Source organism: Chlorocebus sabaeus, chromosome 15 (genome assembly GCF_047675955.1).
Source record: "Chlorocebus sabaeus isolate Y175 chromosome 15, mChlSab1.0.hap1, whole genome shotgun sequence".
NCBI classification, from domain to species: Eukaryota; Metazoa; Chordata; class Mammalia; order Primates; family Cercopithecidae; genus Chlorocebus; species Chlorocebus sabaeus.
The window spans coordinates 90,540,383-90,567,016 of record NC_132918.1 but is presented as its reverse complement, the minus strand read 5'-3'; the positions used below and the strand labels follow the sequence as shown (position 1 = coordinate 90,567,016).

Genomic DNA, 26,634 nt, shown 5'->3' with positions numbered 1-26,634 from the left:
TCACTGCAACCTCTGCCTCCCGGGTTCAAGCGATTCTCCTCAGCCTCCCGAGTAGCTGAGATTACAGGCGCCCACCACCATGCCCAGCTAATTTTTGTATTATTAGTAGAGAAAGGGTTTCACCATGTTGGCCAGGCTGGTCTCGAACTTCTGACCTCAGGTGATCCACCTTCCTTGGCTTTCCAAAGTGCTGGGATTACAGGCATGAGCACAACGCCCAGGTAAGGATGCCCATTTTCACCACTGTTATTCAACATAGTACTGGAAGTCCTACCCAGAACAATCAGACAAGAAAAGGAAGTAAATGGAGTCCAAGTTAGAAAGGAAGAAGTCAAATTATCTTTGTCTGCAGATTATATGATCTCATATTTGGAAAAAGCTGAAAACTCCACCAAAAAACTATTAGAACTGGTAAACAAATTCAGCAAAGTTGCAAGATACAAAATCAACACACAAAAATCTCTAGCATTTCTATATGCCAACAGCAAACAATCTGAAAAAGAAAATTTAAAAAGTCATCCCATTTACAATAGCTACCTAGGATTCTATTTAATCTTTTTTTTTTTTTTTTTTTTTTTTGGAGACGGAGTCTTGCTCTGTCGCCCAGGCTGGAGTGCAGTGGCGCGATCTTGGCTCACTGCAAGCTCCGCCGCCTCCCGGGTTCATGCCATTCTCCTGCCTCAGCCTCCCTAAAAGCTGGGACTACAGGCGCCCGCCACCACGCCCGGCTAATTTTTTTGTATTTTTAGTAGAGATGGGGTTTCACCATGTTCGCCAGGATGGTCTTGATCTGCTGACCTTGTGATCCGCTCGCCTCGGCCTCCCAAAGTACTGGGATTACAGGCATGAGCCACCGCGTCCGGCCTCTATTTAATCTTTTAATACCTAGGATCTTATTTAATCTTTTATTACTTTGGTTAAGTTTATTAACCATTTATTTAATTATTAGTTAACTAGAGATCTTTCATTTTTTTGGTTAAGTTTAGTAACCAAAATGTATACACCTTTATTTGGTTGATATACATTTTATCAACCAAAGAAATAAAAGATCTCTATAATTAAAACTATAAAACATTGATGAAAAAAATTGAAGACCCCCCACACACATACACACACACAAATGGCAAGATATTCCATGTTCATGAAGGAATCAATATTGTTAAAATGCCCATACTACCCAAAGAAATCTGATGATCCAATGCAATCTCTATCAAATACCAATAACATTTTTCACAGAAATAGAAAAAATACCTAAAATTTATGTGGAACCACAAAAGACCAAGAATAGCGAAAACTTTCCTAAGCAAAAAGAATGAAACTTGAGGAACCACATTAGCTGACCTCAAACTATACTACAGAGCTATAGTAATCAAAACAGCATGGCATTGGCATAAAAGCAGACACATATACCAATGGGACAGAATAGAGAACACAGACATAAATCCATACATCTATAATTAATTCATTTTCTACAAAAGTGTCAAACACATACACTGGGGAAAGGATAGTTTCTTTAATAAATGCAGCAGGGACAACTGGATATCCATATGCAGAAGAATAAAGCTAGAGCCCTATCTCTGACCATATAAAAAAATCAAAATGGATTAAAGACTTAGATCTCACTTTGGGAGGCTGAGGCAGGTGGATCACTTGAGGTCAGGAGTTCGAGACCAGCCTGGCCACCATGGTGAAACCCCATCCCTACTAAAAATACTAAAATTAGCTGAGCATGGTGGGGCACCCCATAACCCCATAATCCCAGCTACTTGGGAAGCTGAGGCAGAAGAACTGCTTGAATCCGGGAGGCAGAGGTGGCAGTGAGCTGAGATCATGCCATCACACTCCAGCCTGGGCAACAGAGTGAGATTCCGTCTCTACTAAAAGACATGGGGGAATTCTCCAGGACATTGGACTGGGCAATTATTTCTTGGGTAATACCCCACAAGCACAGGCAACCAAAGTAAAAATGGACCAATGGAATCACATCAAGTTTAAAAAGCTTCTTCATGGCAAAAGAAACAATCAACAAAGTGAAGAGACAGCCCACAGAATGGGAGAGAATATTTGCAAACTACCCATCTGACAAGGGATTAATAACCAGAATATACAAGGAGCTCAAATAACTTGACAGAAAAAATTATAATAATCCAATTTAAAAATGGGCAAAAGATTCGAATAGACATTTCTCAAAAGAAGATATAAAATGACAAGCATACATATCAAAAGGTGCACAACATCACTGATCATCAGAGAAATGCAAATCAAAACTGCAAGGAGATACCATCTCACCCCGGTTAGAACGGCTTACATCCAAAAACAGGCAATAACAAACACTGGCAAGGATGTGGAGAAAAGGAAATCCTCATACACTGTTGGTGGGAATATAAATGAGCACAACCACCATGCATAACAGTTTCTTCAAAAAAGCTAAACTACCATATGATCCAGCAATGCCACTGCTAGGTATATGCCCAGAAGAAAGGAAATCAGATGTCAAAGGGATATCTGCACTCCCATGTTTGTTGTAGCTCTGTTCACAACAGCCAGGATTTGGAAGCAATCTAAATGTCCACCAACAGATGAATGGATACAGAAAATATGGTACATGTACGCAATGAAGTACTATTCAGCCATTAAAAAGAATGAGTCATTTGCAACAACATGGATGGAACTGGTGGATACTATGTTATGTGAAATAAGCCAGGCACAGAAAGACAAGCTTCACATGTTCTCATTTATTTGTGGGATCTAAAACTCAAAACAATTGAGTCCATGGAGATAGAGTAGAATGATGGTTACCAGAGTCTGGGAAGGGTAATTGGGGGTGTGGAAAATGAGGGATGGTACAAAAATATAGTTAGACAGAATGAGTAAGATCTAATATTTGATAGGACAACGGAGTGACTACAGTCAATTTATTATACATTTTAAAATAACTAAAAGAGTATATATAACTAGGTTGTTTGTAACAAAAAGAAAGCATCAATGCTTGAGCTGATGGATACCCCATTTACCCTGACATGATTATTATGCATTGTATGTCTCTATCAAAATATCTTATGTACCCCATTAATATATAAATCTACTAGGTACCCATAAAAATGAAAAATAGGCTGGGCACAGTGGCTCACGCCTGTAATCCCAGCACTTTGGGAGGCCGAGGTTGGCAGATCACCTGAGGTCGGGAGTTCAAGACCAGCCTGGCCAACATGGTGAAACCCCGTCTCTACTAAAAATACAAAATTAGCCAGGCGTGGTGGCACATGCCTGTAATCCCAGCTACTCAGGAGGCTGAGGCAAGAGAATTACTTGAACCTGGGAGGCGGAGGTTGCAGTGAGCCGAGATTGTGCACCACTGTTCTCTAGCCTAGGCGACAGAGTGAGACTCTGTCTCAAAAAAAATAAAATAAAAATAAATTAAAAATTAAAAGTTGGCCGGGCGCGGTGGCTCAAGCCTGTAATCCCGGCACTTTGGGAGGCCGAGACGGGCGGATCACGAGGTCAGGAGATCGAGACCATACTGGCTAACATGGTGAAACCCCGTCTCTACTAAAAAATACAAAAAAAGCTAGCCAGGCACAGTGGCAGGCACCTGTAGTCCCAGCTACTCGGGAGGCTGAGGCAGGAGAATGGTGTAAACCCGGGAGGTGGAGTTTGCAGTGAGCTGAGATCTGGCCACTGCACTCCAGTCTGGGCGACGGACAAAAAAAAGAAAAAAAAAAAAATTAAAAGTTAAGACCAGGCTGTACCCTGAGGTAGTTTAGAAGGCTAAACTCCTATAACTTAGTCTTGGGAGGTCTCAAGGCTCAGCCAGCTCAAATTTTACATTTCTCCAATAGAAGTTCTTTTATGAATTCTGAAGAAATTGCAGCATTTCTTTTGCTTTTAAATCTATCTACGTCTCCATAATTTTAGGAATACCCACTGGAGTTTCTACTAATGTAGTGGTTAATTCTGGTAAATTCAATGTAATACAATTTAATTTAATACAATCCAGGGAAGTGAGGTGGATGGGGAAAGGGGAGAAGTTCATCAAAGAGTACAAAGTTTCAGTTAGACAGGAAAAATAAGCTTTAGTGATTTATTGCACAGAATAATGACTGTATTAAATGATAATGCATTATATATTTTATTTTGTTTTGTTATTTATTATTTTTTGAGACAGAGTTTCACAATGTTGTCTAAGCTGGTATCAAACACCTAGGCTGAAGCGATCCTCTGGCCCCATTCTCCCGAGTAGCTGGGACTACAGGCATGTGCCACCATACCACACTATTTGCATATTTTTAAAGTGCTTGTGTATGATGCTTACTATCTGGCTGATGGAATCATTCATACCCCAAACCTTAGCATCATGCAATATACCCATAGAGCAAGTCTGCAATATACCCCCTGAATCTAAAATAAAAGTTAAAAATATTAAAAATATAATACAATCAATCAATAAATAAAATTGCTAAAGGAGTGGTGCATGCCTGTAATTCCAGCTACTCAGGAGGCTGAGGCAAGAGAATCACTTGAACCCAGCAGGTTGTAGTGAGCCAAGATCGTGCCATTGCACTCCAGCCTGGGCAACAGAGTGAGACGCCATCTCAAAAAAAAAAGAAAAAAAGAAAAAAGAAAAGAAAAAGAAAAGCATAGATTTTAAATGTTCTCACAACAACAAAAAATGATAAGTATGTAAGATTCTTAACCACAGTTGATGTACCTTACAGGAAGAGCTTCTCTTTCATGATGTGTAACTGCCCCACGGGTTCTTCCTGCCCACTGCACAAACAAAATCAGTTCATGGAGACCATGGCGTTGCAGTAAAGAAAGAAGTTAATTGACGTGATGCCAGCCACACCATGTGGGAGGCAGAGTTATTACTCAAATCAAACGCATCTAAGGCTTGGAGGTTAGGGATTTTTCAAAGGTAATTTGTTAGGTAGCGGGCTAGGGTATGGGGAGTGCTCATTGGTTGGGTCAGAGATGAAATCATAGGGCATCGAAGCTGTCCTCTTTCTCTGAGTAGCTTCTGGGTGGGGACACAGAAGCCGTTGGCTGGTCCCGGTGGAGCCATCAGTCATCCGACATGCAAAATTCTGAGAAGATATCTCAGAAGGCCAATCCTAGGTTCTACAAAAGTAACGTTACCAGCAGGGGTAACTGAGGAAGTTGCATATCTTGTGGCTTCTGGAATAATGCCTCACAATTGTTTATGTCTACACCTTAGCAGAATTTAGGGTCCTTTCCTCCTCCTAGCCTGGTGGTCTCTCATTAGTATTACAAGGGTGGTTGAGTTTGCTTCGTTTAAACTATAAACTAAATGACTCCCACATGTAGCTTGGCTTAAACCCAGGAATAATTAAAAGCAGCTTGAAGGCTAAGGGCAAGAGGGAGGTTGGCTAGATCAGATCTCTTTCGCTGCCATTATTTTCTCACTGTGATAATTTTTGCAAAGGCGGTTTCAGATGCAATTGGATTTTTGGATACTGTGAACCCTGAATATCTGAGACCGGTCTCAGTTAATTTAGAAAGTTTATTTTGCCAAGGTTGAGGCTGCATGCCTGTGGCATAGCCTCAGGAGGTTCTGATGACAGGTGCCCAAGGTGGTCAGGGCATAGCTTGGTTTTATACATTTTAGGGAGACATGAGACATCAATCAACATATGTAAGATGAACATTGTTTCAGTCCGGAAAAGCAGGACAACTCAAGCAGAGAGGGAGCTTCCAGGGCACAGGTAGGTGAGAGTCAAACTGTTGCATTCTTTTGAGTTTCTGATTAGCCTTTCCAAAGGAGGTGATTAGATATGCACTTACCTCAGTGATGACTTTGCATAGAGTGGGAGGCAGTTTTGCCCTAACCATTCCCAGCTTGACTTTTCCCTTTAGTTTAGTGATTTTGGGGGCCCCAAGATTTCTTTTCCTTTCACATTTTCCCCCTTTTCTTTTAAAAAATCTTTTGGAGAAAGCATTTTAGAAGAAAACGAGTGTCTGGTCTCAGGTTTTGTCTGGTCTCTCACGGCTAGGGTGATTTATTCCTAGGCAGGTGGGTCCTGAGTTATTAGGAAAGCTCATTTTTAGCAGGCTGAGAATCACCATGTCCTATGAAGAGAAAATAGGGGGAGGAAGGGAGAAAAACAACAAACAAAATAACGATCCTAGAAAATCGATATAGGCCACATTACTCTGAAGTCCATACATCAGTAGGCAGGTATGAAAGTAGCTTACATATGTAAATAGGTTGCTGTTCTTTTCTTCTGAAGTTTATGTTGTCTAGATTCAGTTCACAGGGCTTTAAGAAAGCACAGCTTAGTTTTCAGTGATTTCAAATTAGGAAAATGGAGGAAAAAAAGGAAAAGAAAAGAAAAGAAAAATTTGAAAACATTGTTTTGGAGACCTGTAGCCAGGAAAAATTAGAATTCAGTCCAAACTGTAGAAAATAATAAAAACTGAAAAACATTAGGCAAGACTAAAATCTAACAACAGGTGTATTATAGTTCTTGAAATATAATGTTTCTATCTCTAGTTTCCCATTTTTACTAATGACAAATCATGGTAGGACCAATTTGCCTTACTATACTTGGCCAGATAATTTGTATAAAGTGCAGCAAGAATAATTATTTTTTGCATAGTCTTTTAAAATAGGCTTTGATGGGGCCGGGCACTCATGCCTGAAATCCCAGCACTTTGGGAGGCCGAGGTGGGTAGATCACCTCAGGTCAGGAGTTCGAGACCAGCTGGCCAACATGGTGAAACCCCATCTCTACTAAAAATACAAAAATTAGCTGGGCCTGGTGGCAGACACCTGTAATCCCAGCTACTTGGGAGACTGAGGCAAGAGAATCACTTGAACCTGAGAGATGGAGGTTGCAGTGAGCCAAGATTGTGCCACTGCACTCCAGCCTGGGTAACAGAGCAAGACTGCATCTCACAAAAAATAAATACATAAATAAAAAATAGGCTTTGATGGAACTTTGTTTCATAGAAGGAATCTCAGAAAAGACTTTTTTAAAGCCGAGCCCAGCCATGGGATTTGTACCATCAAATACCTATGAGTTGGATGAATTCTTCTTCTCTTGAGGTCCCAAGATATTAGTAATTGGGGCCCCTGGGCATGTCAGAAAGTAAGTCTTTACTTACCATGGGTCAGGAACTCTGTACAGGGACTGCATAGACAAGGTATGAGGCCAGTTTTCCCAAGTGGCCTTTATTGGTTCCACAAGTCAAGTTTGATTCCTTACAGAAAAGCACACCATTCCAGTCAAAGCCTGTGTAAAATAACCAATTTCTCCAATTGCATCCTGTTACAAATGAAAACAGATTCTTATTGCACTTATGCAAATAACTATATTGCCATAAGTTAAGAATACTTACAAATAGTTTCCAAATTCTAGAGAAATCAGGTAGAGAGAAACAAATATGCTCCAAATTTTGTTCATAGAAGTATGCTTCATTGTTAAAAGCTGTTAATAGCTCAGAAGAAAAGTTTTCTTTACTCTGAAAAACAAAACAAAAGAACAGCAATGTTTTCAGCAAAAAGTCAAAAACATTGCTTCAGTCTTCTGTAAGCTGAGTCCATGCACTTAATTCCTGTTCTGCTTGATGTCCATGAACATTCCAGCTCTTCACGAGTCCTGAAAGTTTCTCCTCTATTCTGATGTCACAATCTCCAAGTTATCAGAAACCTGCATTCAAGAGCACCTGTTAGAGTTTTATAGCTGATTATAAAACTACCTTCTAAAGAGGATAAAAACAAGACAGAATTGTCCATGGATGACAAAAAATTTTAAGGCAGCCATAGTCAAAGACACAATTGACAAGGAAATTTGTTACCTGTGTCGCACAAAATAATTTAACATAGCAATTATAATTATTACTGATAACATACACTAAGTCTTATCAGAATTATAGGAGTTTCCCATAATTTTTGGAACACATACCAATAACATATTTATACAGATACAACTCAAAGAAAACTAAATACCATTTCATATTTGACAATGCTTCCTATATAATTTTCACACCTAATAAGCCAGATATGTCATTTTTGGAGTTTAAGGAACCTAATATCTAACAGGATTAACTAGGTCAGTAAAAGACATAGGTTATAATTTGATTTTGGAAAGTTTGTCAAATATCAAAGGTTTAAAAACCTGATATCATAAAATAGGATCACAGGTTATTGTAAAATAAGTCATTCATTTAACCAGAGTGGTAACTCAAGAACTTCAAAAAAAGGTGAAAACCTTCATTCTTTGAGAGAGGAGACTTAATTTTCCAAACAATAAGCCCTAATAAAAACAGCATGAAGCCAATCAAATTTGACTTCCAAAATTTCATAAACAATCTATAAAATTTTAATCTTGACCATAAGCTATAACTTCCATAGGCCTTTTATGACCTTTATAGCCTTTATCTGGGAGTCAGTTAATGCTCCAAGAAAATGTTAATCTGACACAGGGGCCCATATGCTGGTCTTGCCTTAGTGTGCCTTTGACATTAATGATCAATTTATAGAGAAACTGAGCTTATTTTATCACTCAACATCGGCACTTACAATCTCATGCACCCACCCTTCTGTGATAGTCCCTGGCCTTTGAGGAGTTGAACAGCTTTAATTTCTGGCCCTGTGTTTCAGGAATGCAGTTTATTTTGATTTGCATCTTTTACTAAGCCTGAAGTTGAGGCTTTTATTACTGCCAGTGTTTAAGATTTAGCAGGACTTGGTGTCCTTTTTAGACCCAGGACTCAAAGCCCTGTACTCAACATCACAAGGACTTTAAAAGCACATACAGAAAGATACATGGATATAGTAACCTTAATTTTTAAAAAATTGTTTTAATCTCAGTTATTTTCTAAGCAAACCAAAACTTCACAATAATGGCATAGGGATTATTTTGATAAAACACAAAATATCTTAAGCCAGTTACCAAAAGGCAAAAGAAGAGACCTTCTGCAGTGCACAGAATATTATGTTGGAAGAAAACATTTCCCTTAGACCTTTAAGAAAACATTGTTAGCATCAGGCCACAACAAACAGAAGTTGAGGGGAAAAAAAACTTATATGAGCCGAAAATGACTTTAAGGAGAGCATTACTATTTCATGCCTTTTAAAAGGGGTGCGAAACTGAAAACAGCAAGATGCAATAAAAGTTGAACTTTGGGTTTAAAAAAATTAAAATCTCCTATAATTTACTAAATCAGTCCCTTAAGAAAATTTTATTGTTCTAATCAATTATTTAGTGTGTAAGTGTATTTTTTACATCAAACCCAATTTCTATAAAGACCATTATAATTTCTCTTCAGTTATAGACAACTCGATCATATAAAAGTTTTGTTTTGTTTTAAATAAATCCTCTTATTATTACTTACACAGACCATTCATGACATGCTTGGACTTTCAGTTTTTTTCCTGAACATCCTTCTTTCTTAAACAACCAGTCATTTTATTCTAGGACTAAATTTACTGTACAAGATTCTTTCTCATATAAAATTATTTCTCTTTAAGCTTTCTTACAAAAAAAAACCTCCTTATTTCTATAACTTTCTTTACATCTCTCTTATTTCCCAGTTCCTTTTATCTTGTTTTATACATAACCTTTAAATGAACTTTGAATTAGACAAAAATTGTTCACCTTTTTAAAAAGGCCATTTTTTTAGAAAGAATCTTTTCCTACAATTTTTTTGAAAATATCCAAATAATGAAATATCTATTATTTAATTTAACTTTAGATTCTAAATTATCACAGGTTTGTCTATAAGTATTTATCCCATGACATTTATCTAATTATTTTATTTTAATCCTTTACCTAGATTATTTATGAAAACTGTGATAGTCATCATTTAATGTTACGAAACTCATTATTGCAAGATTCTAACTAAGACAGCGGAAATGATTTGCCCTAACTGACTCCATCTTGCTCATAACCTCCAAGCTGTCCTTGTTCATTCCGGGACTTTGGGAGGAACTTAGTTTATAGTTTAGCTTTGAAACAAAGTTGAGAACAGTCCTTTGCCAAAACAAATCTCCTTACTGCCTGTGGACAAGACTGCCTAAAGCCATGAGATTAAAAGTTACGATAATTTTACTAAACAATTCAAGAAGTAGCTGTTTTCACTAAACCAATATCAATGTCTTACTTATTTAAAAATTACACAAGCAAAGATCATTCTGTTTTGAGCTGGGTTTATAGTTTTGTAACCCCCATGCCAAATTTTGACGTCTTATAGTATTTGGCAGGGATAAATTTGAAATTACTTGATCAATAAATGCAAACAAAAATTTTTGCTGGCAGTTCTTAAGACATTTTTAATATTACTTTACCAATACTTTTAAAGCTAGCTTATTTATTAAAGATTTTACTTAAGTCACAGAAACTAGAAAAAGCATTTAACTAGTCTTTCCTTTTTTTTTGATAAAGTATTTGATGTAAGAGCTTTTATTTTTCTTTAAGCCAATTAGTTAGAGCTCTTTTATATATTTCTAGTAGTCAAACATTGTGTACACAACACATAATACATAGATGTATTTATAGATTCCTAAAACCTCCTTTTTTTCCTATCTCCGACTTGCAAACTCTTGATAACCTATTTCATTACCCTGGCAGTTGTCAGCTGATGAGCCCTAAATTTGCAACTGAACGAACAACTCTTGGGTGAAAAATCAGATAGCAAAATTTACATCTCAAAGTACAGAGACAGAAGTCTGGTGTTGCTGGAGGGATATTCAAGAGGGATGCCAAATCAAACATAAAATTACACAAATCTGTCATAGAATTTTATGAGGAGACCAACTTTATTTAGATAGGGACTACCTGTCTTTTAACTGGATCTCTGAGCTCTGGGCAGAGAGCCCACACTGAACCCTGGGTCTCCAAAAAGGCAGAATTATTATGAGGCTAGACCACGTGATGCTTTTACAGTGCACTTAAAACAATTTTTTTTGGCCAGTGTGGTGGCTCATGCCTGTAATTCCAACACTTTGGGAGGCCGAGGAGGGTAGATCACTTGATGTCAGAAGTTCAAGATCAGCCTTGTCAACATGGTGAAACCCCGTCTGTAATAAATACACAAAATTTAGCTGGGCGTGGTGGTGGGCGCTTGTGATCCCAGCTACTTGGGAGGCTGAGGCAGGAGAATCACTTGAATCCAGGAGGCAGAGTTTGCAGTGAGCCGAGATCGTGCCTTTGTGCTCCAGCCTGGGCAACAAGTGCAAAACTTTGTCTCAAAAAAAAAAAATTTTTTTTAAACAAAGACATTTCTTAGTGTCTAAATTACACTCTTCCTTAAAAACCCAAGAGCAGCCTATGTTGCAATAACTATTTTCGTCAGTAAATCAGGTAGCAGTAAAAAGGCAAGCCGTTTAAGAGCTGAGATGAACTTGTCTGTTTACACTCTTGCGGTTCCATAAGGAAAAACAGGTTTCTCCCCTGAAGGGAGTCTGGTGCTTTCTCCATTTTCTTTAAGGAACCCCAGGCTATTATAAACTATTTTAGGTCCCTCATGTGGCAGAGTGTGCAAGAGAAAGGAGACACAGGAGAGACAGGAGAAGCAAATGAAGAAAACAGAATTCAGTCAACTGAGAAGAAAAACATTTTTGCTCAAAAAAAGAGACAAGGTCCTAGGAGAAAGAAAAAACACCACCACGAAGGCCTTTTATACACATACACACACACACACAAACGCACACACACAAACACACACACATCTTGGATGTTGGCTTTTAATTAAGCTGACTTTTAACCACTGAGCTCCTTTTAAAACATCTTTTAAAATCTATTACCATATTTAAGCTAGGAAAAAAAATGCTGTTCTTTCAGAAGCACCAAGTACCAAAGCGGAAAGGGTTTGACTTAGGAACCAAAGCTAGGTTGTTGTGATAGAACAAAAAGAAGGTAGAACCCTTAGCTATGGAACTGCCACGCAGGGCAACAGTCATTGCTCTTTCAGCTTGGCCTGGCTAGCAAAAAGGGGCCTCGTTATGTAAATAAAGCCCCTTAAGCAGTCAAAAATCTTTCCTGTTTTTTTTTTTGTTGTTTTTTTTTTTTTGGTTTTGGTTTTTTTCCTTTGTCTGGCTGTTTTTCTCCCCACATCACACCACCCCCCCTTTTTTTCTTTTCTTGAGACAGAGTGTCGTTCTGTCCCCAGGCTGGAGTGCAGTGACGTGATCTCGGCTCACTGCAAGCTCCACCTCCTGGGTTCATGCCATTCTCCCCACACAGCCTCCTGAGTAGCTGGGACTACAGGCGCCCGCCACCACGCCTGGCTAATTTTTTTTGTATTTTTAGTAGAGATGGGGTTTCACCGTGTTAGCCAGGATGGTGTCGATCTCCTGACCTCATGATCCGCCCGCCTCGGCCTCCCAAAGTGCTGGGATTACAGGTGTGAGACACCACGCCAGCCTTTTCTTTTTTTTTTTTTTTTTTCTTGTGGGAATTTAGCCACTTCAGAGGGCTTGTTCCCCATAATTTGAAGCTTTCCTTTAGATTTGACCAAGTCAGATAGAGTTGATCAAACCCAATGGGGAAAAGACCAAAACAACAAAAACAGAAACAAACAAAAAACAACAACAACAAAACCAGTTAAGCAAAACAAATGATGGCACAACTTATATGATCACTGAGTGCTCTAATGGTAAGGAGAAATTAAGACCAGTTGGTTGTTAACCTTAACTTTAGCCAAGACAAACCCCAATTCAGTTACTTACCTATGGATGGGACTCAAGCTGAAGACTGCTCTCCACCCTAGAAGCAGGAGAAATCTAAAATGTGTTTTCCCTGTTGGAAGCGAGTTCAAACTCCACAGGGGAGTTACCTGCCTTCCATCTTCATGGAAGCCGGAAAAACTTACCTTCCTTGTGTTGGAAGCAAGTAAAACTCCAAAAAAAACCCACAGTAGTTGTACAACATAATAAACTTTAGATCACGACCGAATTTTGGGAGACCAGGAATTCTCCAGAGAGGGTCGTTCCAGGCCTCAGCAAATTGTCCTGTTGGTTTGGGCCATAAAGATAGCTCAGGCTGGTCCCAAGCACCAGTTGGAGATTTGGCAAAGGTCAGAAGCACCTCCACTCAGAATCCCTCTGTGGTTACCAAAATATGAACTCCAAATACCTGAGACAGGTCTCAGTTAATTTAGAAAGTTTATTTTGCCAAGGTTGAGGCCACAGGCCACATGCTCATAACACAGCCTCAGGACGTCCTGACAACATGTACCCAAGGTGGTCAGGGCACAGCTTGGTTTTATACATTTGAGGGAGACATGAGACATCAGTCAATATATGTAAGACGAACATCAGTTCCATTCAGAAAGGTGGGACAACTCAAGCGGGGAGGGGGCTTCCAGGTCACGGGTAGGTGAGAGACAAATGGTTGCATTCTGTTCAGTTTCTGATGAGCCTCTCCAAAGGAGGCAATCAGATATGCATTTATCTCGGTGAGCAGACGGGTGACTTTGAATAGAATGGGAGGTGGGTTTGCCTTAAGAAGTTCCCAGCTTGACTTTTCCCTTTAGCTTAATGATTTTGGGGTCCCAAGATTTATTTTCCTTTCACAATACAGATAAGGGTCTTTCCTTTTCTCCCACACTCTTTTAAGAAGCACTAAATTCAAGGCCAAACCAAAAGGGTACAATCTCACAAAACTAACATTTCTTTTCCTTAATTATTTTCCCTCCTTATTAGTGGTCTTTTTTACACCTCTGCCAATAATTAGGGCTGGAGAAAACTTATAAAATTTAGTTCACCAAAGTCTAGAATGATCTCAATCTTCCATAACCACTACGATAGTTAATTTTATGTGTCAACCTATATCAGAGGTGTTTAAACCAGAACGACTCCATCTAGAATAGGGGCCGGGTAAAACAAGGCTGAGACCTACTGGACTGTGTTCCCAGGAGGTTAGACATTCTAAGTCACAGGATGAGACAGGAGGTCAGCACAGAGACAGGTCACAAAGACCTTGCTGATAAAACAGGATGCGGTAAAGAAGCCAGCCGAAACCAAGATGGCTACAAAACTGACCTCTGGTCATCCTCACTGCTCATTATATGCTAATTACAATCATTAGCATGCTAAAAGACACTCCCACAAGTACCATGACAGTTTACAAATGCCATGGCAATGTCAGGAAGTTACCCTAGATGGTCTAAAAAGGGGAGAGACCCTCAGTTCTGGGAATTGCCCACCTCTTTCCCAGAAAACTTGTGAATAATCCACCACTTGTTTAGCATATAATCAAGAAATAATCATAAAAATAGCCAACCAGCAGCCCTTGGGGCCACTCTGTCTATGGGGTAGCCATTCTTTATTCCTTTACTTTCTTAGTAAGCTTGCTTTTTACTTTACTCTATGGACTCACCTCGAATTCTTTCTTGCACGAGATCCAAGAGCCCTTTCTTGGGATCTGAATCGGGACCCCTTTCCAGTAACACTTGGGCTAGGAAATGCCCAGATTGCTGGCAAGAGTTTATTTCTGGGTGTGTCTGTGAGGGTGTTTCTGGAAAAGATTTGCATTTGAATCATCTGATTGAGTAAAGAAAATCACCCTCACCAATGTAGACAGGCATCACCCAATCCATGGAGGGCCCAAAGGAGCAAAAGGGTGGAGGAAGGACGAATTCTGTCTCTCCTCTTGAGCTGAGACGCCCATCTTCCCCTGCCCTTCAACATCAGAGCGCCTGGTTTTTGGGCCTTCAGACCTGGAATGAATGACAGCACTGGCTTTCCTGGTTCTCCATCATGTCCTTTTGAGTTTTGGTCAGCATCACCACAAGATGAGGACATTCACCTCTGATCTCCTTTCTAGGTTTTTTGTTTGTTTGTTTGATTTTGATACCGAGTCTCACTCTGTCACCCAGGCTAGAGTGCAATGGCAGGATCTCAGCTCACTGCAACTTCCGCCTCCTGGGTTCAAGCGATTCTCCTGCCTCAGCCTCCTGAGTAGCTGGCATTACAGGTATGCACTACCACGCCTGGCTAATTTTGTGTTTTTAATAGAGACAGGGTTTCACCATGTTGGCCAGGCTGGTCTCAAACTCCTGACCTCAGGTGATCTGCCCAGCTCAGCCTCCCAAAGTGTTGGGATTACAGGCATGAGCCACCATGCTCAGCCTGATCTCCTCCTTTCTATGCACCTGTACTAGTTAGTAACCGGTGGTTCTGCCTGAGGCACAGATGGATCCAAGGGTTCAGTGATAGATCCACGGTTCCTCTGTTTTGCTTTATTTGCAAAAAGGCTCTTACCTGAAATGTGACTCTAAGGTGGTCCCTGGAAGTTCTGGATGGACATGGTCCTTCATGCTAGTGACCTAAGGAAGAAAAGGAGAGTATTCCCTGAAAGATGCAGCAAACATCTGAGGGAAGATTGACCGCTCTGGATGCAGGGTCCTGCCTGAGGGATTGCTTTAAGTGTCCAGGCTGGGTCATGTGCCTGCCCCTGCAGTGGTGGTACAAGATAAAGCCAGCCAGTCTCATCCAACCATATGGACTGGGCAGATTGCTATAAAATAGAGAAAGAAAAGCTTCCCAAAGGAAGGGAATGTGGAGTCAACAAGAGGTAAGGTCACTTTTGTCCCCAAGTGACAACTCTGGTCTTCCTCTGCTTCTCCTCTTTTCTCAGAACTCTTTCTTATTCATTCCCAAGTTCAGCTTGTTCAGTACTGCGAGGGCTGATGGGTGGGGGTCAGGTGTGGGGCAGGATAACTGCCCTCCTCCATTATTTTCACCCAGGCAAAAATGGGTGAAATGAGCCTCAAGGGCCATGTTGGAGACAACATGAGGGGTGGAGACAGAGGGAGAGTCCGGAATGGGCCCTCACTGCCCTAGAAGCATATGGAGGACAGAGGACCAGCCTCCTTCTGAGGGAAGAATGATAGGAACACTGTGTGTGTGTGCCTGGGTTCCAGGTCTGGTTGGTACTTCATGAGAGAGTCATCTTGTTTTCCCACAAAAATGGTTCAAAATCATCCAGACCCTTCTTTCTTCCCTCTTCATATTGGTCTCAGACCCCTCGCTAAAATCCCAAGGCTGGCTCTGATCCCACCATGAGAAGCTTTCAGAAAAGGGTGCTTTTCTCCCGGAGCTCAAGGGCTTCAGCTCTGGGCTGATCAGTACCACACCCCCAAACACACACACACACACACACACACACACACACGGAGTAATTAGTTATGGAATTTGGTGGAAGAATCAATCAGACCATTTGGATCATGGAATAAACTATTCTATGGACTCATGGAATGTTCCATGGAATAATGTCCCAGTGATTTTGTGCTAGGGAGACAGACATTTATATTCAACAAATGTCCTCTAGATTGAGTGCTGAACCACCTTGTGTGGATAAGACTGAGAATAACACACGGAGGAAATTCTTCTGGTTTCAAGACAAACTCCACGAAGGCAAGATGCACTTGGAGCTTGAGTCTGTCTCTTCTGCTCTGTGGTGGGTTACTCCAGTTCATCTGCAAAATCGTTTGGAATTTGCAAAACCTCCAAATCCTCCCTCAGGGCTTCTGTGCCTCTTGGCTTCCTTACAGCTCCTTTGTGACCGTAAGATAGGTTTAATAACCACAGACTAGGTTGCACAACTATTATTATTACCATCAGAGACACACAGTGCAGAAAAATAGAATCTGTGTTTTGTATTTCCTTTTCAGATAAACAGTTTCATCTAAGGAAAATAGCAGATGGTATTTACCCAGGAGGGTGGTCTTCCCCTGGTACTGAGGCTAGGGGGCCTACAGTAGTTTCAAAATAGAAGCATCTTCCCCAGCTGCACTTTGCACGTGGCCTCCTTCCTCACGCCACGCTCCGTCTCTCTGGCTCTGCTTCCCCATGGTGAATGCATATGCAGAAAAGAAATGGGGACCCGGTGAGTCTTGGTGTTTCCAGGAGGTCCACAGGCCCTGGTAAGAGCTGATGGTGTGGAAGATGGAAAGCAGCCAATGGACGTCAAACATTTAAAGATACAAGCAGAGTCATTAGGGGCCCAAGGGTTTGAATGGTTCCCAGGCTAATACGACCCTCCCCTGACTTTCCGTGCTGACTCCATCTTTTCCTCCACCTTGCTGGGCCCTGTCTTCCTCCTGTTCTAGGTATTGCAACACAGTCACAGGATGTGAAAGTAGCGAGAAAGAGATAAAGCTTGGATCCTGGCAAAGCGGATGCATTGCCAAGGCGAGAGGCAAGTTGACGACTAAGCTGGGCCTAGAACCCTCATGTTTTGGCTCACAGACCTGCACTCTCCATAAGCCTTGACTTGAAGAGGATTCCTTAACTGAACTGTTAAAAGATTCTCACAGATACAGTCTCTTGGTGTAAATAACAATGACCTATCAAGATACCAAAAGTGAAATAAGACAAAATAGGATACATCTTAGTTGGTTATAACATCAAGAGAAGCCTGCAAACTGCCCCGTCCCCCAGAGTCTCAGGGGATCTGGGTAGGATCTCGCAACGTAGAGGGTGGGTTCACTCTGTGAGTTCTTCCTTCCCCTGCTGTCCACCCAGCATTCACAGCACAGTTTGTCCCTAATAGTGTTTAGCTCTGGATCTCTATTAAATCACAGATGCTCAGAAACCTAAAGGGCCTTAAAGAGCATGTAGTCGATTCAACTCTCTGCGTGCAAGTGAGATCATATATGCTAGAAGTAGACACAGATCTCAGGCAGCCTCCTGATAGTGAAACCTACAGCTTGTGTCCATGGATCCCAGTGAGACCCGGAGATCTGGCAGTTGTCCGGTTGGTTGATATAGTTAGAAGATGAACTGCATATATATACATAATTTTTTTTTGAGATGGAGTCTGGCTCTGTTGCCAGGCTGGAGTGCAGTGGCGCCATCTCGGCTCACTACAACCTCTGACTCCTGGGTTCAAGAGATTCCCCTGCCTCAGCCTCCCGAGTAGCTGGGACTTCAGGCATGTGCCACCACAACTGGCTAAGATTTGTATTTTAGTAGAGACAGAGTTTCACCATGTTGACCAGGATGGTCGCGATCTCCCGACCTCGTGATGTGCCCACCTCAGCCTTCCAAAGTGCTGAGATTACAGGCATGAGCCACCGCACCCGGCCAGAAGTTGAGCTGTATAATTTCAGCTGGAATGTTCACTATGCCACGTGAATTAGTCTACTTGCCAGTCTACATGGCAGGGTTCCGCTGGTAGAGTGGAAAGCACCCTCTGCTCCTCTGATTGCCAAATCTAAACGCTGTGGCCCTCCCTCTGTTCTGAGGGTGTCCTCGTGTGGTCATTTATCCCCTGGGCCTCTCCCTAATCCCACGCTGTCCCTGGACCACAGCTGTTTTTCCTCCCAGCCTGTCACAAATGCTTTGGGAGGCCTGGGACAGTGGCCTGGGCTGGGCTGACCCCACCACTCCATCTGCATCTGCTCACGGGGACAGGGCTTCTTCCTTTGTACCATTGTTTCGGTGGCTTTGGTTTTTTTTTGGTTTTTTTTTTTTTTTTGGTATTTTTGGTTGGGTTTATTTTTTACTTTTCCTTCTCCTCTATTTCAAACCCAGTCCCTTCAGAGCCTCAGCTGAAGCCAGCCCACCCAAGCACATCCCTGCAACAGAACTTGTAATAATTCCCTAAGCAGTCCATGGACATCTTCCCAAACAACCCTTCTACAGCAGAGGGTTCTGGGAAATCTAGTCACTTCCCCTCACATGGATGCACCTGCCTCTGGGAACTTCCACAGCCCTGGTCCTTGGATAGGAGAATGAAGACACAGGGCTGGGGGGTTGGGGAATGGGTGATGTTGATACCTAAATCTTCAGGCCACTCATCAGCTGGGTCCTTCTGAGTGAGTGAGGGTAACTCTCAAGGAAGTGAAATTCTCAGCCTGGAATTTATGACCTGACCATCTCAGACCAAATTACAGAGAAAAAAGTCAAAGTGTGTGTTCACTCCTTAGGGCTGTGAAAGGCCCAGGAGCCATTCTTCAGATGAGCCTCTTGGCCCTCAAAATCGTAAGCCTTCTATTCATGATTGAACTTTTCCTATTTGAAGCACATTCACTGAGCCAAATCTTTCTGTCACATATTTTGCTTTTAAAAGTTGAGTTTGTTTGATTTCCTAAATTTTTGTTATTTCTAACTGTATCAAAGCAGCCCAGTTCAAAGAAACAGAATGTACCAGGGAAGCAGACATTTGATCATTAAAGGCAAAATGAATCTAAGTCGTGTCTACTTGAGTGCTCATGACACCAAAACCAGAGAAATCCCTGGCCAACATCAAGTCCGTAGGCTTTCTGTCCTGGAGGCCAGGGTCCCTCTGTGGTCTCAGGGTGCCCAGGGTGATATGCTGCATGGTTGAACTGAGTACCTAAGATGCCAAGAATCCCTAACCTTTGTCCTTCTCTTGAGTGGAGGTGGCTAAAGGAGGGGGGTTACATAAGAGACCACTTACTGCCCCTGGATGGGCAGAACAGAGTTGCCCAGGGCCTGTCAGGACAGGATGCAGAATTCCTGACTCTTGGGGAGTTTGTCTGGTTAAAGGCCACGTCCAGCTTCTGGTATAAAGACCACTTGGTAACTCCCTACTCCCAGAGAGAGCGCGATCATTACTGAGGCTACAGGCAGGAGACTGGAGCAACTGTTCAGAGGGAAAAGGAGCTAGAATAGCAGACTCCACAAGGGCAAGGTATTATTTTGTACCCCACATCTTCTGGGTATCTAGCAAAATGCCTGGTCCTTAGGAAGTACTCAGTAAATGTTAAACTAATAAAAGATTAATTTCTGAGAACAGGTCAAAGGTTTAGGCCTGGGGGCGGGGGACACAGAAAGAAGTATCCAGAGAATCTCAGTCAGTCTCAAAATCATAGCTCGACAGAGAAATTCCCTTCAATCCAAGACCCAGGTCCTAATGCAGCTCCCTCGAAGGCTGTGACGTGTGTGGTGAGCTTAGTGGATCTCATACCCCCTCATGTCAAATTAGATGGTGGCCTGAGCTCAGGCATTGCCACTGGGGCAGGAGAGAGGGGACAAAGTAGAAATATTGGAGTCTGGATGGACAGAATGTGGAAACTGACAGTATGTGGGTACTGAAGGAAGTGAATGAGAGATGAGCATAATAGAGGGCAACACTCTTCCCGGGGTTGCTGTAAGGAGTAGTAAATGAACGCACAGTGCTTCAGGCCACACAGTAGGTTCTTTTTGTGGGGATTGGGGGGAACGGAGTCACTCTGTCACTCAGGCTGGAGTGCCATAGCGCGGTCTCAGCTCACTGCAACCTCCGCCTCCCAGGTCCAAGTGATTCTCCTGTCTCAGCCTCCCAGGTAGCTGAGATTACAGGCGTCCACCACCACGCCCGGCTAATTTTTGTATTTTTAGTAGAGACGGGGTTTCACCATGTTGGCAAGGCTGGTCTTGAACTCTCGAACTCAGGTTATCCGCCCACTTCAGCCTCCCAAAGTGCTGGGATTACAGGTGTGAGCCACAGAGCCCAGCCTGTAAGTTCTTAATGGAAGCTGCTTTCCTCCTCCTCCTCTTCCCTTTCCGTTTTCACTAAAGGTCAAACTCTCCCACCTGGAAACATTAGAGTGTCCGCCCAAAGAGACTCTGCCACCAGTGTCTTTATATGAACCTCACCCTTGAAAACTGTGGACATGCTTCTACCTCTGCTGGTCCCAACCAAGAAGACAGCAATCAAAGTATCTTCTTTCTAGTGCTGTGTCAGGAAAACCCTGACAACCATCCTCTCATGACCAGAATGTCTTCTTTGTTCATCTGAGATGAAATGAACAACTCTTTGGGGGACAAACAGGCAGCCTGACTCATAAGCTGGGCAGACACTACGGGCTGGGCCAGGTGCTAGCTGCACAATGGTAGCTGTGGCTGCAGCTCGTGAGGCTTCAATGCTTGCGGCATAGACTGTGACAATACACAAGAGATGTTTTTAAAGGTGAACACGTCTATTTCTTTCTTTTTCCTTTTTTTTTTTTTTTTTTTGAGACGGAGTCTTGCTCTGTCACCCAGGCTGGAGTGCAATGACACGATCTCCACTCACTGCAACCTCTGCTTCCTGGGTTCAAGCAATTCTCCTGCCTCAGCCTCCTGAGTAGCAGGGTTTGCAGGCGTGCACCACCATGCCTTGCTAATATTTTTTTTTTTTTTTGTGACAGAGTCTCACTCTGTCGCCAGGCTGGAGTGCACTGGTGCAATCTCGGCTCACTGCAACCTCCACCTTCTGGGTTCAAGAGATTCTCCTGCCTCAGCCTCCCAAGTAGCTGGGATTACAGGTGCACTCCACCACGCCCGGCTAACTTTTGTGTTTTTAGTTGAGATGGTGTTTCACTATATTGGCCAGGCTGGTCTTGAACTCCTGATCTCGTGATCCACCCACCTCAGCCTCCCAAAATGCTGGCGTTACAGGCGTGAGCCACCATGCCTGGCCCTAGAATCAGTACTGTTAAGATAATTAATTGAGAAGCCACTAGCCTGAGATGGCTCCAGGGCCTTGAGTTCCTATGTGACCAACTGAAACCCAACTCAGAGGGAATGATTTTAACCTAGGAAAACAAAATTTAAGATTAACCAATTAGGAACCACAAACTAACCTCGAACGAGGGACTTTTCACATTAACCAATCAGATATTTTCTTTATCTTGCTTCCATGAGCACCTTATGAAAGATTTTCCCTGGCACCCCTTCACTGGAGCCCGGAATGATTTGGGGCTTATTGCTGGATGCACGACTCACTGTCCGCTCAAGGAGACTCTCAAATGTTCATGTGCCGAAGTTTCTCATTTAATGGTAAGTATTTGTAGCCAGAGTGAAGGACCGCTGGGCTGAGGAAGGGTCACCAACACAAGCGTGGAAAGGAAAAGCACAAAGATTACTATGAATATCTCACTCGACCAGTAATTCTGGAAATGGGCTCTCAGACCCTAGACAAGGTCTATGGGACCCAGGGGTGCACTGCTCTATTCTAGAGTCTGTAGTGGGTCCACTCTATTTCTCAGCCCCCTTCCGAATCTGGAAAGCAGTGAAATCTGTGGTTCTTAGTCATCTCCTCTCCCTTGTACCCACCCACTTGCCCCTCCAGGAGATGGAGCCCGTGAAAAACCACTTGCCATTCTTAATGGAGTGCACTGTGATTCTCAAACCCAATAATACTCTTTACATAGCCCTGATGAGGAGCCACTGGTAAATACTAATTCCAGAAAACTTAAAAGAAGCCTTCCAGGCCACACACAAACTCTAGACACAGTACAATACCACTTTTGACAAAGTAGATCATGAGTACATACATACATACATACATAAAATATGGTCATTTTCTTACAGACTTCAGTGAAGACATACAAATCCTGTTCTTCACTTGTGGGCATGGCTGAGTCTGAGAGGGAGAGGAATGGCTGACACTGGGCTGAGAGGCCGGCTGGTAGCTCCCATTCACAGACAGTGCGTGTGGAAGAGTTTTGTCAGTGCCTAATAAACCAAGAAACACATCTTTTGGAGCCAGACAGATCCAGGTGTGAATCTCGGTTAGGCCACTCACTGTGCCGTGTCAGGCAAGCTCGTTGACCTCTGTGAGCCTGTTCTCTCCCTGAGAAGGTGGTTGTCATCATGCATACCTACATGGTTTCTACAAGAGAGAAACATAAACTGCCTGGCACAATGAGTGTCCACGTCTGATACTGGTGTCACAGAGAAACACACACAAACTGCCTAGCACGAGTGTCCACGTCTGATACTGTTGTCAGAGAGAAACACGCATAAACTGCCTGGCACAATGAGTGTCCACGTCTGATACTGGTATGAGAGAGAAACACGCATAAACTGCCTGGCACAATGAGTGTCCACGTCTGATACTGGTATGAGAGAGAAACACGCATAAACTGCCTGGCACAATGAGTGTCCACGTCTGATACTGGTATGAGAGAGAAACACGCATAAACTGCCTGGCACAATGAGTGTCCACGTCTGATACTGGCTGATCGCTCAGTGATACCTCTCTGAACCAGAACTTATCCTAACGTCACACTTTATGATCAGAAGCCGTGTTGTAGGAGTGGAAGTGATGCGAAGACAGGAGGATGGTCCAGGTCACAGTTCCTCTCCTGCCCCCACCCTTTCCCTCCCTCCCTCTTCTTTCTCTCTTGAGGCAGCACATGGCTTCCAAGACATCTCAGACTGCAGCCTGCCCCTGCTCTCAGGGGTGGTCCCCAACTCCGCTTATGAGTGCGTGGATGCTACGGCCCCTCTACCCAGACGATGACAGCATGTGAGGCCCAAGAGCCTGAGTCTCTCCCTCCAGGGGCCTGGGCCCAGCCCATTTGCGAACGGTTCCATTGCCTCTTGTTTATTACCTCTCTGACCCAGCATTGAGAAACTTCCCTTAACTCCTCCACAGACAGAAGGACTTGGTTAAAAGAAGCCCCAATCCCAGAAGGGACGCTAATGGAAATGACAGAACATTGAGTCAAGCTGGGACCCCACAGATCTTCTGGCAGCATTTCTACATTTCTGTGCCGTGTGCCCCTTTGACAGCTTGGCAAAAAATATCCATAAATACATAAAATAAAAGACATGAGATCACAAAGGAATTCAATTACACTGAAAAACCATTCTACCCAACATCCCATGGACATCCATGGATTTCAGATGATCAACACCTGACAGCCAAACCTCTTGCTGAGAACTTAGGAAACTCTCCAAGGTCACCCAGCTAAGAAGTGAGAGGCCTGGGACAGGAAACCCATCTCCTTATTCCTGCACCTGTGCTTTTGTGTTTTTTACTAATTTAATATTTCAGGAAACTAAGAAAAATGAAACAGAAATCTCGCTGCCTCTGCTTTGAACACTCCTGAATTTTCTCCATGTGGGAAGGGGTGGAGGAAGCCCTACTGGCCCTCAGTGTATTCAGAAGCACTGACCTTGCTTTATCCAGGATTGCAACACCACACAAAGATTATTTCCCGGTAAACATCTGAAAAAGCTTAAGGCCATAGTAACTTGGCTGAGGATTTGGCCAGGGCCCTGGTGACCGGTTGAGATGTCCAACTCCTAAATGTGATGGGTGGCGCTGTTGGATTGTGGACTGAACAGATGGGTCAATTCCTCTGGGTCAGTTCCTCTGCTTTCAGGTGGTCAGTGTCAGGGAGTCCAGAACACTGGCCTCTGAGCCTGCCACCGACATCTTGGCCCTCAACCCTTGTTAGGAATTAGTGAGCAGTTGGTGTCCCCTTGCTCTGCTGGGAAGACTGGCAGGTATTTAACCTGAGGGCGTCAACCCCTGGCCCATCTCCTAGCTGAGCCCTTTCACTCCTTTCTCTCCCTGCTGGGGTAAGAGAATGTAATGGTTAAAAGCATGAGTTTGGGTCAGGGTTTAAATTCTCACTCCATCACTTCAGAAAAGTTGCATGGCCATCTCCCCCTCCCCTTTGTTTGTTTGTTTGTTTGGTTTTTGCGCTGGAGTCTCGCTCTGTCGCCCAGGTTGGAGTGCAGTGGCACCATCTCATCTCACTGCAGCCTCTGCCTCCTGGGTTCAAGTGATTCTCCTGCCTCAGCCTCCTGAGTAGCTGTGATTACAGGCACCCACCACCAACCCCTGCCAATTTTTGTATTTTTAGTAGAGACAGAGTTTCACCATGTTGGCCAGGCTGGTCTGGAACTCCTGACCTCAAGTGATCCACCTGCCTCAGCCTCCCAAAGTGCTTGGATTACAGGCATGAGCCACTGCGCCTGGCCCTCTCTGTGTTTTCATCCCTCTAATGGGAACAGTAGTCATACCTGCCTTTCAGGGTGTAGCGACAATTAGAGCTAAGGTACAGAAAGCACCTATGCAGGACCTGAAGTGTTGTGTCCTGTGGTTAGGAGCCACTATTCTAATGAGCTCTGGGTTGCACCTTCCACATTGTTGCGGGAAGTCAGGGACCCTGAATGGAGGGACCGGCTGGAGCCGTGGCAGAGGAACATAAATTGTGAAGATTTCATGGACATTTATCAGTTCCCAAATAATACTTTCATAATTTCTTTTTTTTTTTTGAGACGGAGTCTCACTCTGTCACCCAGGCTAGAGTGCAGTGGCCGGATCTCAGCTCACTGCAAGCTCTGCCTCCCAGGTTTACGCCATTCTCCTGCCTCAGCCTCCCAAGTAGCTGGGACTACAGGTGCCCGCCACCTCGCCTGGCTAGTTTTTTGTATTTTTTAGTAGAGATGGGGTTTCACCGTGTTAGCCAGGATGGTCTCGATCTCCTGACCTTGTGATCCGCCCATCTCAGCCTCCCAAAGTGCTGGGATTACAGGCTTGAGCCACCACACCCGGCCTCTTACTTTCATAATTTCTTAGGCCTGCCTTTACTTTAATCTCTTAATCCTGTTATCTTTGTAAGGTGAGGATATACATCACCTCAGGACCACTGTGATAGTTGTGTTAACTCTACAAATTGATTGTAAAACATGTGTGTTTGAAAAATATGAAATCAGTGCACCTTGAAAAAGAACAGAATAACAGCGATTTTTAGGGAACGAGGGAAGAGAGCCATAAGGTCTGACTGCCTACGGGGCTGGGCAAAAAGAGCCATATTTTTCTTCTTGCAGACAGCCTATAGACGGACATGCAAGTAAGAAAGATATCACCAAATTCTTTTCCTAGCAAGGAATATTAATATTAATACCCTGGGAAAGGAATGCATTCCTGGGGGGAGGTCTATGAACGGCCACTCTGGGAGTGTCTGTCTTATGTGGTTGAGATAAGGACTGAGATATGCCCTGGTCTCCTGCAGTAGCCTCAGTCTTATTAGGGTGGGGAAAAACTCCATCCTGGTAAATTTGTGGTCAGACTGGTTCTCTGCTCTCAAACCCTGTTTTCTGTTAAGATGTTTATCAAGACAATACATTCACTGCTGAACATAGACCCTTATCAGTAGTTCTGCTTTTGCTCTTTGCCTTGTGATCTTTGTCGGACCCTTATCAGTGGTTCTGCTTTTCCCTTTGTCCTGTCCCCTCAGAAGCATGTGATCTTTGTTAGACCCTTATTAGTAGTTCTGCTTTTTGCCTTTTGAAGCATGTGATCTTTGTGCCTACTCCCTGTTTTACACCCCCTCCCCTTTTGAAACCCTTAATAAAAAACTTGCTGGTTTGAGGCTCAAGTAGGCATCATGGTCCTACCGATATGTGATGTCAGCCCCAGTGGCCCAGCTGTAAAAATCCTCTCTTTGTACTCCTTCTCTTTATTTCTCAGCCAGCCGACACTTATGGAAAATAGAAAGAACCTACGTTGAAATATTAGGGGCAGGTTCCCCCAATGCCACACTGTGTCCCTTATGAATAAAGCAGGTGCTAACACAGGTGTTGTTAGCCAAGTGGATGTGTTCAGAGAAGCCCCTCCACCATTATCAGAGCAGATCTATTTCTCCCACACATCTCAGCAAAGGGCATGAGTTGACCACAATCACACAAAGAGAAAATCCTGCCTCAGCTTCTTCCTGATCTACACAGCTCTTCATCTGGGTGCCGACTCTCTGCCTTCCTCTTGTTTCTACAGACACAGAACCTTCATTTCTCCCAAAGCCCACCTCCGCCTGCACTCTGGATCCCTTCCCTCTCTCCTGCAGATTTCTCCTCTACTAGATCGTCCCTCTGTGCATGCTGTAAGCACCTCCCTTAACCTCCAGGTCTCTGTTTGACTACTAACTATTTCTCTA

General features: G+C 43.2%; 1 long non-coding RNA gene across 2 annotated transcripts; it reads right to left on the bottom strand.

Moving 5' to 3' along the window:
- Window positions 1–1,041: 1,041 nt before the first annotated feature.
- Window positions 1,042–16,506, bottom strand: LOC119625815 (uncharacterized). 2 transcript variants are annotated; one of them, XR_005241961.2, is made up of 5 exons: window positions 15,227–16,506; window positions 14,343–14,480; window positions 7,360–7,482; window positions 7,126–7,253; window positions 1,042–6,087 (listed from the first exon to the last, which is right to left on the bottom strand). It is a non-coding gene; the product is annotated as an uncharacterized lncRNA (long non-coding RNA). The 2 variants fall into 2 exon arrangements; XR_005241962.2 differs by lacking the exon at window positions 14,343–14,480.
- Window positions 16,507–26,634: the final 10,128 nt, after the last annotated feature.